This window comes from Pogoniulus pusillus, chromosome 14 (assembly GCF_015220805.1).
Source record: "Pogoniulus pusillus isolate bPogPus1 chromosome 14, bPogPus1.pri, whole genome shotgun sequence".
NCBI lineage: Eukaryota > Metazoa > Chordata > Aves > Piciformes > Lybiidae > Pogoniulus > Pogoniulus pusillus.
The window spans coordinates 1491954-1502857 of record NC_087277.1 but is presented as its reverse complement, the minus strand read 5'-3'; positions in this window follow the sequence as shown (position 1 = coordinate 1502857).

Below are 10904 nucleotides of genomic sequence, written 5' to 3'. Positions count from 1 at the left end.
AGAGATGTTGAGGTGCTGGAACATGTCCAGAGAAGGGCAGCAAGGCTGGGGAGGGGCCTGGAGCACAGCCCTGTGAGGAGAGGCTGAGGGAGCTGGGGGTGTGCAGCCTGCAGCAGAGGAGGCTCAGGGCAGAGCTCATTGCTGTCTGCAGCTGCCTGCAGGGAGGCTGTAGCCAGCTGGGGTTGGGCTCTGCTGCCAGGCACCCAGCAACAGAACAAGGGGACACAGCCTCAAGCTGTGCCAGGGCAGGTCTAGGCTGGATGTTAGGAGGAAGTTGTTGGCAGAGAGTGATTGGCATTGGAATGGGCTGCCCAGGGAGGTGGTGGAGTGGCTGTGCCTGGAGATGTTGAAGCCAAGCCTGGCTGGGGCACTTAGTGCCATGGTCTGGTTGGTTGGGCAGGGCTGGGTGCTAGGTTGGGCTGGCTGAGCTTGGAGCTCTCTTCCAACCTGTTTGATTCTATGATCCTGTGCCACTTTCAGCTACCTGATCCAGACCTGACTGTTCCTCTTCCCTCCTGCTTATCTCTTTCCAGCTTTGCTCCTGATGCCAGTGCCAAACCTTCCTTTGGGCTGTCTTAGGGAGTGCCAGTGGCCACAGAAGGCAGATGGGGATCTGTTACCTGTCCAGTTTCCGCTCCAGCCTGGCAGCAAGGGCCCTTCCCTCGCAGGGGCTGGGGTCAGGCTGGCACAGGCAGCAGGGGTGCAGGGCCGGGCGGCGCTGCAGTGGCACAGGGAACTCTTGGCTGAGCTGCTGCAGGTGCAGGTCCATCAGCCTCATCTGCTGCTGCATCTCTCTCTCTGCCTCCCGCAGCTCCTGCCTGGCTTCTTCCAGAAGGGGGTGTAGGGACGACATGGTCAGAGTGCAGAGGCAGGGAGCGTGGCCGTGGCAGCCTGCGCTCCTCTGGGGGAAAAATTGCCTCGAGAGCCTCGTCTGGAGGGCACCTGAGTGTGTGAGCTGAGCCACAGTGTTCCTGCAGCCTTCTGCTGGCTTCCTTATGACATCACAGCTCTGCTGGCACCTTGCAGCTCCTCTGTGCACAACTACACCCCCCCGCTTCACCCATGGAGCAGGGCAGCCTGTGGCAAGGGGACTTGAGGGAGGGCTAGGGGCATGGCAGATGAATATGAGCCAGCAGAGTGCCCAGGTGGCCACGAAGGTCAATGGCATCCTGGCTTGGATTAGAAACGCTGCGGCCAGCAGGAGCAGGGAGGGGATTGTCCCCTTGGGCTGGGCTCTGGTGAGGCCACAGCTCGAGTGCTCTGCTCAGTTTTGGGTACCAGATGCAAGAGAGCTGTGGAGGTGCTGGAGCAGGTCCAGAGGAGGGCAATGAAGCTGGGGAAGGGCCTGGAGAATAAATCTGATGAGAAGAGACTGAGGGAGCTGGGGATGGGTGTTGTGAGGAAGAGGAGGCTGAGGGCAGAGCTCATTGGTGTCTACAGCTACCTGAAGGGACACTGTGGAGAGGCTGCTGCTGGGCTCTGCTCACAGGTAATGGAGACAGAAGAAGGGAGAATGGCCTCAGGCTGAGGCTGGGGAGGATTAGGGTTACATTGGACATTAGGGAAAGTGGTGAGGGGGACTGGAATGAGCTGCCCAAGGAGGTGGTGGAGTCACCCAGCCTGGATGTGTTTAAAGGTGGTTTGTATGTGGTGCTTAGGGAGATGGTTTAAGGTGAATCCTGTAGATCAGGGTTCTAGGTAGGACTTGGTGATTTGAAAGGCTTTGCCAGCCTGCATGGTGCTGTGATTCTGTGATTGGATAGGGATGGGTCATAGGTTGGGCTGGATGAGCTTGAAGGTCTCTTCCAACCTGGTTGATTCTATGATCAGCACAGTCCTCAACCCTGAGCACCAAGCAGAGGGACCAGCATGCAAACCAAACTTGGAGGGCATCACCACATGTCCCACGTGAGATAAGTAGGTGTCTGTGGACACAGAGCAGCCAAGCAGAGACCTGCCAAGCTGCTGCTCTCCTGCTCTGTCTCCTTCTCTTCCTAATGCCTCAGCCCCAAGCGCAGCACACGGCAGCCCTGCTCTGGGATGGCTGTGAGCTTTGCTTTGCCTGGCTGTGTCCTGAACCCTCCCTGGAGCCTCTGCCAGGGGATGCAGAGTGCCCCCTGGGAGAGCACTTCGCCCAGGAGTAGCAACGCTGCTTGGCAGAGACTGCCCCCAGCGCCTGCGTGCGGAGCGCGTCCCTGCGGGCACTGCCGTGCCAGCTGCCCCTCTTCACCGAGCTTTGCAGCCAGCGGTTAGAAATCACTCACAGAATCAGGCAGGGTTGGAAGGGACCACAAGGAGCATCCAGCTCCAACCTCTCTGCCATGGGCAGGGACACCTCACACTACATCAGGCTGGCCACAGCCTCATCCAGCCTGGCCTTAAACACTTCCAGGAATGGGACCTCAACCATTTCCCTGGGCAACCCCTTCCAGTGTCTTGCTACCCTCCTGCTGAACAACTTCCTAACCTCCAGTCTGAATCTCCCCATTTCCAGCTTTGTTCATTTCCCCCTTTCCTATCCCTACCTGACAGCCTAAAAAGTCCCTCCCCAGCTTTCTTGTAGCCCCCTTCAGGTACTGAAAGACCATAAGAAGGTCACCTGGGAGCCTTCTCCTCTCCAGCCTGCACAGCCCCAACTCCCTTAGTCTCTCCTCACAGCAGAGCAGCTCCAGCCCTCTGCTTATCCTCGTGGCCCTGAGAACCTATCTGCAGGCAGGACACTTTTGGGTTGTTTAATGCTGTGGGCTGTAGTTTTCCAACCAAAATGAAATACAGAGCTCTGCGAGTAATTTGTAGCCTTGTTTGCCTTTACTGCAGCAGCTCAGCAAGAATTGTGTGCTGGTAGAGATCTCTATTGCTGATTTTAGTTAGCCCCACACACATCCTTCAAACCTTTGCTCTCCCCTGTGCAAATCAGGGGGGTGGAGGGGTTGCTAGACCAGACAACTTCATAGTTATTTTTCATCTTGTGTTTTATGGTCTGTCTGTGAAGATCTGCCCAGTGATAATCCTTCCTGTGCCTTCCTAGGGGCATTGTGCAGCTGCCTTGGCTGTGACAAGTGGCTCTCTTGGTTGCACGTACTCAAAATCAGCTCTGGACAGGCTCTGCTGCCTCTTTGTAGCATTTAGCACTGTTTGCAGACTGCAGCAGCTGAATACTAAGAATTTAGTGTCACCACTCTCAGTTGCACATGATGGTTTCCAGTGGTGCCCTCACAGAGCTTACTGTCTCTGGAGGTCATTTTGGGGGAAGGAGCCTCAAAGGCATTTGGAGGAGAAAGGCTGATCTGTCTCTTTTGGCAGATGATGGCACAAGTGGGCTGCCTGGTGTTCCCTTTCAGGTTTTCAGTGCCTTTGGGTGCTGGCATTACAGAGAAGCTCACAGTAACATCATAGAATCAAGCAGGTTGGAAGAGACCTCCAAGCTCATCCAGCTCAACCTAGCATCCAGTCCTATCCAATCAGCTAGAGCATGGCACCAAGTGCCCCAGCCAGGCTTTTCATAGAGTCACAGCATCATAGAATCAGCCAGGTTGGCAGAGAGCTCCAAGCTCAGCCAGCCCAGCCTAGCACCCAGCCCTGCCCAACCAACCAGACTATGGCACTAAGTGCCCCAGCCAGGCTTGGCTTCAACACCTCCAGGCACAGCCACTCCACCACCTCCCTGGGCAGCCCATTCCAATGCCAATCACTCTCTCTGCCAACAACTTCCTCCTAACATCCAGCCTAGACCTGCCCTGGCACAGCTTGAGGCTGTGTCCCCTTCTTCTGTTGCTGGGTGCCTGGCAGCAGAGCCCAACCCCACCTGGCTACAGCCTCCCTTCAGGTAGTTGTAGACAGCAATGAGTACTAATGGCTGAGAGAGTCAGCCCCCACCTCAGCCTGCTGCACACCCCCCAGCAAGTGTTGCCAGTGGCATGTAATGAGTTACTGATGCCAGCTGCTCACGGTACAGCAAGTCACCTGCCCAAGAGGGTAAGCCATAAAGATGGGGTTTGTCACCAGTCTCCCTTTAGGGGGTAAATGTGTGATGACACAGCAGTGGCAGATGGGGTAAGCTTTTTCCTTCCAGATGCCAGGCCAGCAGTCTGGGCCTCTGTTGAATGGAGGTGCCAGTGGGTCCTTCTGAGCCCGGGCTCGACAAATCTCAGGTGGACTGCAGAGAGGTACACAGATGGATCACGAACCGACTTCAGGTTCTGTCTCAAACTCTCAGTCCATCCAGAATGTGAGGTTTGCTTCCCTCTACCTTCCTTCTTCCTTTTCTCCCAGCCTTCTCTCATGGCCTTGTTTCTCTCTGGAACACCATGGTGTAGTTGGCATCTTCTGCAACATCACTGTGAGTAGGTGGCAGGTGAGGCAGCTGGGTGCATCTTAACTCAGTACTCAGACTCCCCCAGCCCCCACAGGCCAGCAGCTCCCAGGTGCCAGCTTCAGCACTGAGTGGCCCTCAGCTCTCAGGGACACAGTCTTGCATGAGCCCCTGGAGTGACAAAGGGCTGTGGGTTTCTTCACCCACTGCAGTGCTGGCTGTGCTCACTCACCTTGTGAGAGGTGATGGCCATGCACCCAGCTGGGGCAGGGGCTTCGGCTCTGAGGCTCCCACTGCCCAGCTTCTTCCAGACTACCCACGGGCTGAGGTGAAGGTAGTCCCACAGCTGTGTGCTACCACCGTGCACCAGCAGACGCAGACAAGATGTAAACTCTCTCTGCCTCAGCTGTGAGTCAGCCCCCTGAGGGCAGGAGCTGTGTCTTAAGGCATCACCATCAACAGGCAAAGATATTTTGAGGCAGCTGTGTCTCCACCAGAGACCTGACTCTGCTCTTGCAGAGACTCAGGGCACCTCCAGGTGAAGAGAATGACGAGTTTTGCAGGTGCAGCTTCTAAAAGAGGCATCTCTTCAGCAAAGCTGGCACAAGAGTGCACCAGCCTTTACCTTTCACTTCCTCATCAGGGAAGGATCAAGGTAGGAGGGCACCTTTTCCAGGGCAGTACCATCCTGGACCACCTCCAGCTGCTCCATGTATAGAGCTAGAGAGCTGTGGAAGCAGCACAGGAATCAGCCAAGGACAACAACTTGGTAGTCTATGACTACCTGCAGGGAGGCTGTAGCCAGGTGGGGTTGGGCTCTTCTGCCAGGCAAGCAGCAACAGAACAAGGGGACACAGCCTGAAGCTGTGCCAGGGCAGGTCTAGGCTGGCTGTTAAGAGGAAGTTGTTGTCAGAGAGAGTGATTGGCATTGGAATGGGCTGCCCAGGGAGGTGGTGGAGTGGCTGTGGCTGGAGGTGTTGAAGCCAAGCCTGGCTGGGGCACTTAGTGCCATGGTCTGGTTGGTTGGGCAGGGCTGGGTGCTAGGTTGGGCTGGCTGAGCTTGGAGCTCTCTTCCAGCCTGGCTGATTCTATGAGCAGGTAGTGGGCAGCAGCAGTCTGAGACATCTCCAAGATAGCTGCCACCTTTTCAGCGAGTTCTGAAAGTACACAAGCAAAGGGTTGGGCTCCTGACTCATGAGGAGATGTTTAGTGTAAAGAAGCTGCTCACTCCTGAGGCAAGCTAATCTGCTGTGACTTAAACAAGCCTTTCCTGAAGGGCTGCTTCCCACAGCCAGAGCCACCCCCACGCCTCCCCTTTCCAACACCCCAGCAGTGAAGTGCTGTCCTGGGCTTGACCAGCCGCAGATGGGAGCTGGGTGGCTGAGCTGGACCGTGAGAACCGCACCTGCAGACGTCACCCACCGTGAGTAATGCTGCTGGAGCCTCTGGGACTCACCGGGAGGAGCTGTGCTGCAGGAAGGTGAGCTGCTCTGTCATTGTTCCCGTGGGCTGCAGCAGAGCTTGCCTGCCCTGCTGCCCACGGGGGATAATTAGGGCAGGTACTGCAGCAGGAGCCCACCCTGTGCAGGTGTCTGGCTCAGCATCACCACTGCCGAGCTGCCGCTTCCCAGGCGTGGGCAAGCAGCACCCCTGCTTACTGGGTCTGCCCAGCTGGCCCTGCTTGAAAGGGGCAGCAAACGCTTCTGAGAAGATGTGTGGGTGGATGGGAACTGCTTTGAGCACAGGTCAGCTCCACGTTGGAAGTGTGCTATGGTTCCAAGAAGCAGCTCAGCTCCCTTGCCTCAGGAGAAGAGACTCTGCCACACGCTGTGCTGCTGCTGCTGCTGCTGCTGAGGTGTCCTGGGTGTCTAGCAGAGGGGCTTTCAGTGGCAGCAAGGGACCTGCTTTGCTTCAGTTTGTGGCACGAGGTGCTAGAACCAAATCTCCTTTCTTTGCAGTGTACTTTGTTGTTCACAGTAGGAGCTTCTGCTCAGCCCTGATACAGCCTAGGAGCTGCAGTGCTCTGCACAGCATTCTTGCTGGCGCTTCCAGCAATGCCAGCCTTGCTTCTTCCAGACCAAAGTACAATCTCACCTTGCCAGCTTGATGTCATCTCTGTTGGTATGTGGACTTAACAGCCCGGAAAGCACATACTGGGGATCTCCTAAGCTGTGTGAAGCTTTTAGATCCACTCAAGGCCTCCTCCCTGACTTCAGCACACCCCATCAGCCACAGGCACCACTACCTGCGGTACACCTGTCAGCATCTGCTTGCACTGTTTACAGAGCAAAGTCCCTTCCAGTCCTCCTGCCCTAATCCTCCCATCTCTAGCCAAGCACCCTCCCTGCAGGACTAACAAATGTCTGTGTATAACCTCCAGGCATGCAGCTGCTGAGGGAGTTTAGCAACCAGTCAGGACTAAGCCTGCCCTGGTGCCCATCATCCAGAAGCTCTTGCTGATGGGAAAGTTCCTAATCTACTGGAACTGGACATTTGTGGAACAGGAGACTGGATGAGATGACCTGAGAGGTCCCTTCCAACCCATGTGCTTCTGAAGACTTCAGGCAATGCTGACTCTCATCAAAACACACTTTCAGCTGTGACAGCAAGGATCACAGAATGGTTTACACTGGAAGGGACCTCAAAGCTCATCCAGTTTCAACCCCCTGTCATAGGCAGGGACACCTCCCACTAGAACAGGTCACTCAAGGCCTCATCCAGCCTGGCCTTGAACACCTCCAGGGAGGTTGTGGAGCACAGAATCACCCAATGTGATCAAAGATCACATTGGGTGATTCTGTGCTCCACAATCCCCCCTGGGCAACCTGTGCCAGTGTCTCACCACCCTCACTGCAAAGAACTTCTTCCTAACATCCAGTTTAAACCCATTCCTCCTCATCCTGTCCTTACAAGACCTTATCAGTTGTCCCTCCCCAGCCCTCCTCTAGGCCCCATTCAGATACTGCAAGGCCACTCCAAGGTCTCCTCAAAGCCTTCTCCTCTCCAGGCTGCACAGCCCCAACTCTCTCAACCTGTCCTCAGAGTAGAGCTGCTGCAGCCCTCTCAGCATCTTCATGGCCTCCTCTGGACTCACTCCAACAGTTCCACATCCCACAAGAGCTATTCCTTCCAAGCTGGTTCCTTCCAAGCTGGCAAAAGCCCTGGCACAGACACACACCCCAGCAAGGAACTCATTCTGCTGGTCAGGTGTTGGTGTATTTATAGCTGCACCTTCATAAGGAAGCTGCTGCTCCCTCAGCAGCCCTGAAATTAACACCATCTACACAGCAAGCAGTTGTGCATTGCTTAGGCCAAGACAGAAGCTTTCTCTTAAAGATACATCTTGCAAAGGCAGAAAACCAAGTTCTAGAGGTTGGGTTTTTTTTCATGGCTTGGTGAATAATGATTTTTTTAAATACTATTTTGGTATTGGATGTTGTCATTCAACAGCCTTAGACAATCCAGGGGGCACAAGGGGGGGGGAAATGCTTTTTTATTTTGAAGTTGTAAGAATGAGCAGTTCTGCTACCAGAAAGCAACTCCACCTGGAGTGATGAGAGAGAATCAAAAGACCATCAACCTCTGTCACCTGTGTGTCTGCCACCTCAGAAATGTATCAGTCAGTGGTGCTACCCTTTACTGGCACTCCAAAAGTCAGCCAGTGCAGATGCAGCCTGATTAGAGAATAACTCCAGGGTGCACTATGGGCTGGGGCCAGAGTGGCTGAGAGCAGCCAGACAGAGAGGGCCCTGGGGGTGCTGGCAGAGAGGAGCTGCAGAGGAGGCAGCAGTGCCCAGGTGGGCAGCAGAGCCAATGGCATCCTGGGCTGGCTCAGGAGCAGTGTGGGCAGCAGGACAAGGGAGGTTCTTGTGCCCCTGTGCTCAGCACTGCTCAGGCCACCCCTGGAGTGCTGTGTCCAGTTCTGGGCTCCTCCATTGCAGAGAGCTGTTGAGGTGCTGGAAGGTGTTTGGAGAAGGGCAGCAAGGCTGAGGAGGGGCCTGGAGCACAGCCCTGTGAGGAGAGGCTGAGGGAGCTGGGGGTGTGCCAGGCAAGCAGCACCAGAAGGGGACACAGTCTCAAGCTGTGCCAGGGCAGGTCTAGGCTGGATGTTAGGAGGAAGTTGTTGGCAGAGAGAGTGATTGGCATTGGAATGGGCTGCCCAGGGAGGTGGTGGAGTGGCCGTGGCTGGAGGTGTTGAAGCCAAGCCTGGCTGGGGCACTTAGTGCCATGGTCTGGTTGGTTGGGCAGGGCTGGGTGCTAGGTTGGGCTGGCTGAGCTTGGAGCTCTCTGCCAGCCTGCTTGATTCTATGATTCTTCTGGGAGTGTGCTATGCATCCACTGTGGTGCAAACTCCCATCAGAGCTAACTTTGCCAGCTGAAGCCTTGGTTCTGTGACTCCTCAGCTACAGGCAGGATTAGCTGCCCTTGCAGAGAGCAGTCTCAACTCTTAGTGTGAACAAAAGCTGACATTTGTATGACTCAAGTTTATTCTGGCTGCAAGTGCAAGTTCCAGTGGAATCAGTTTCAACTTTTTTTCCTCTCTTCTCTCATTTTTGCTTATGCTGAGTGTTTGCCTTGGCAGAGCCACTGGCACTGGCTAAAACTGGGGTTCAGTCATAATGTAAATATAGCTACAAGAAGGATTCCTTGGAAATGCCAGCAGCAGACTGCTGAGCCCCAAATGCATGTGCTCCTTATGGGCTTTTCCAGCTCTTTGTCTGTCTCTTATCTAACAGGTTTCCATAATCCCCTAACTTTTAAAGCTTGTATGTAAAGGGTGGAAGGAAGGGAGTAATGGAAAACTCTTCCTTATGCCTAGCTGCTAAGAGAGCTCCACTGGATGAGTCATGTTATTTGGAAAGCACAGAATTGTCAGGGTTGGAAGGGACCACAAGGATCAGCCAGTTCCAACCCCCCTGCCATGGGCAGGGACACCCCACACTGGATCAGGATGGCCACAGCCTCATCCAGCCTGGCCTTAAACACTTCCAGGAATGGGACCTCAACCATTTCCCTGGGCAACCCATTCCAGTGTCTTGCTACCCTTCTGCTGAACAACTTCCTAACCTCCAGTCTGAATCTCCCCATTTCCAGCTTTGTTCATTTCCCCCTTTCCTATCCCTACCTGACAGCCTAAAAAGTTCCTCCCCAGCTTTCTTGTAGCCCACTTCAGATACTGGAAGGTCACAAGAAGGTCACCTGGGAGCCTTCTCCTCTCCAGCCTGCACAGTCCCAACTCCCTCAGTCTCTCTTCACAGCAGAGCAGCTCCAGCCCTCTGCTCATCCTCATGGCCCTTCTCTGGACACCTTCCAGCACATCCCCATCCCTCTTGCCCCAGGGGCTCCAGAGCTGGCTGCAGTACTCCAGGTGGGGTCTCAGCAGTGTGGAGCAGAGGGGCAGGATCACTTCCCTTGCCCTGCTGCCCACACAGCTCCTGCTGCAGCCCAGGCTCTGGCTGCTCTCTGGGCTGCCAGAGCACACTGAAATGTAAATGCTTTGGAGACCTAGATCTTGACCCTGAGAGAAAATGCAGATACCTGGAGCTTCCCAAACCCTACAAAAAGATCCTGACAGCATTCCCAAGGATGCAGCTAGACCTCCTGCAGGAGTTCATGTGGCCCATCTTCCTACAGTTCAGTGGAAAGGAGAAATGACTGCCAAAGGCAAGTATTAATCTGTCTGCCTGAAAAAAAGAAAACACCATGGAGAGGCAAGGTTTGCCAGGTGATTATCTGCACATACAAGTGACCCTGATAAAATGTCTGAGATCAAGATCACAGGATGTTAGGGGTTGGAAGGGACCCAAAGAGATCATCCAGTCCAACCCCCCTGGCCACAGCAGGACCACACAATCTAGCTCAGAGCACACAGGAACACATCCAGACAGGCCTGGAAAGGCTCCAGAGAAGGAGAACTCCACAGCCTCTCTGGGCAGCCTGTGCCAGGGCTCTGGGACCCTTCCAGTCAAGAAGTTGCCCCTTGTGTTGAGCTGGAGCCTCCTGTGCTGCAGCTTCCATCCACTGCTGCTTGTCCTATCCCAGGGAGCAGTGAGCAGAGCCTGTCCTCCCCTCCTGACCCCCAGTCCTCAGATATTTATAAATATTGATTAAATCCCCTCTCAGTCTTCTCTTCTCCAGAGTAAGCAGCCCCAGGTCCCTCAGGCACTCCTCATCAGACAGCACTTCATTCCCCTCATCATCCTTGTAGCCCTCTGCTGGACTCTCTCCAGCAGATCCCTGTCCCTCTGCAACTGGGGACCCCAAAACTGAAGGCAGTACTCAAGATGAGGTCGCCCCAGGGCAGAGTAGAGAGGGAGGAGAACCTCCCTTGATCTGCTGGACACACTCTGCTTAATGCCCCCCAGGATCCCATTGTCCTCTTGGCCCCCAGGGCACATTGCTGTGCCATGGATGCTCTCCCCCAGCACTGCCAGGTGGTGCCTCTGCACAGGGCTGCTCTCCAGCAGTCACTTCCCAACCTGTACTGCTGCATTTTATGATTCCTGCCCAGGTGCAGGACTCTGCCCTTGTCCTTGTTTTAGACAGTTGATAAGAATCTCTCACTGCAATAAACAACACGGATGTTTTCAGG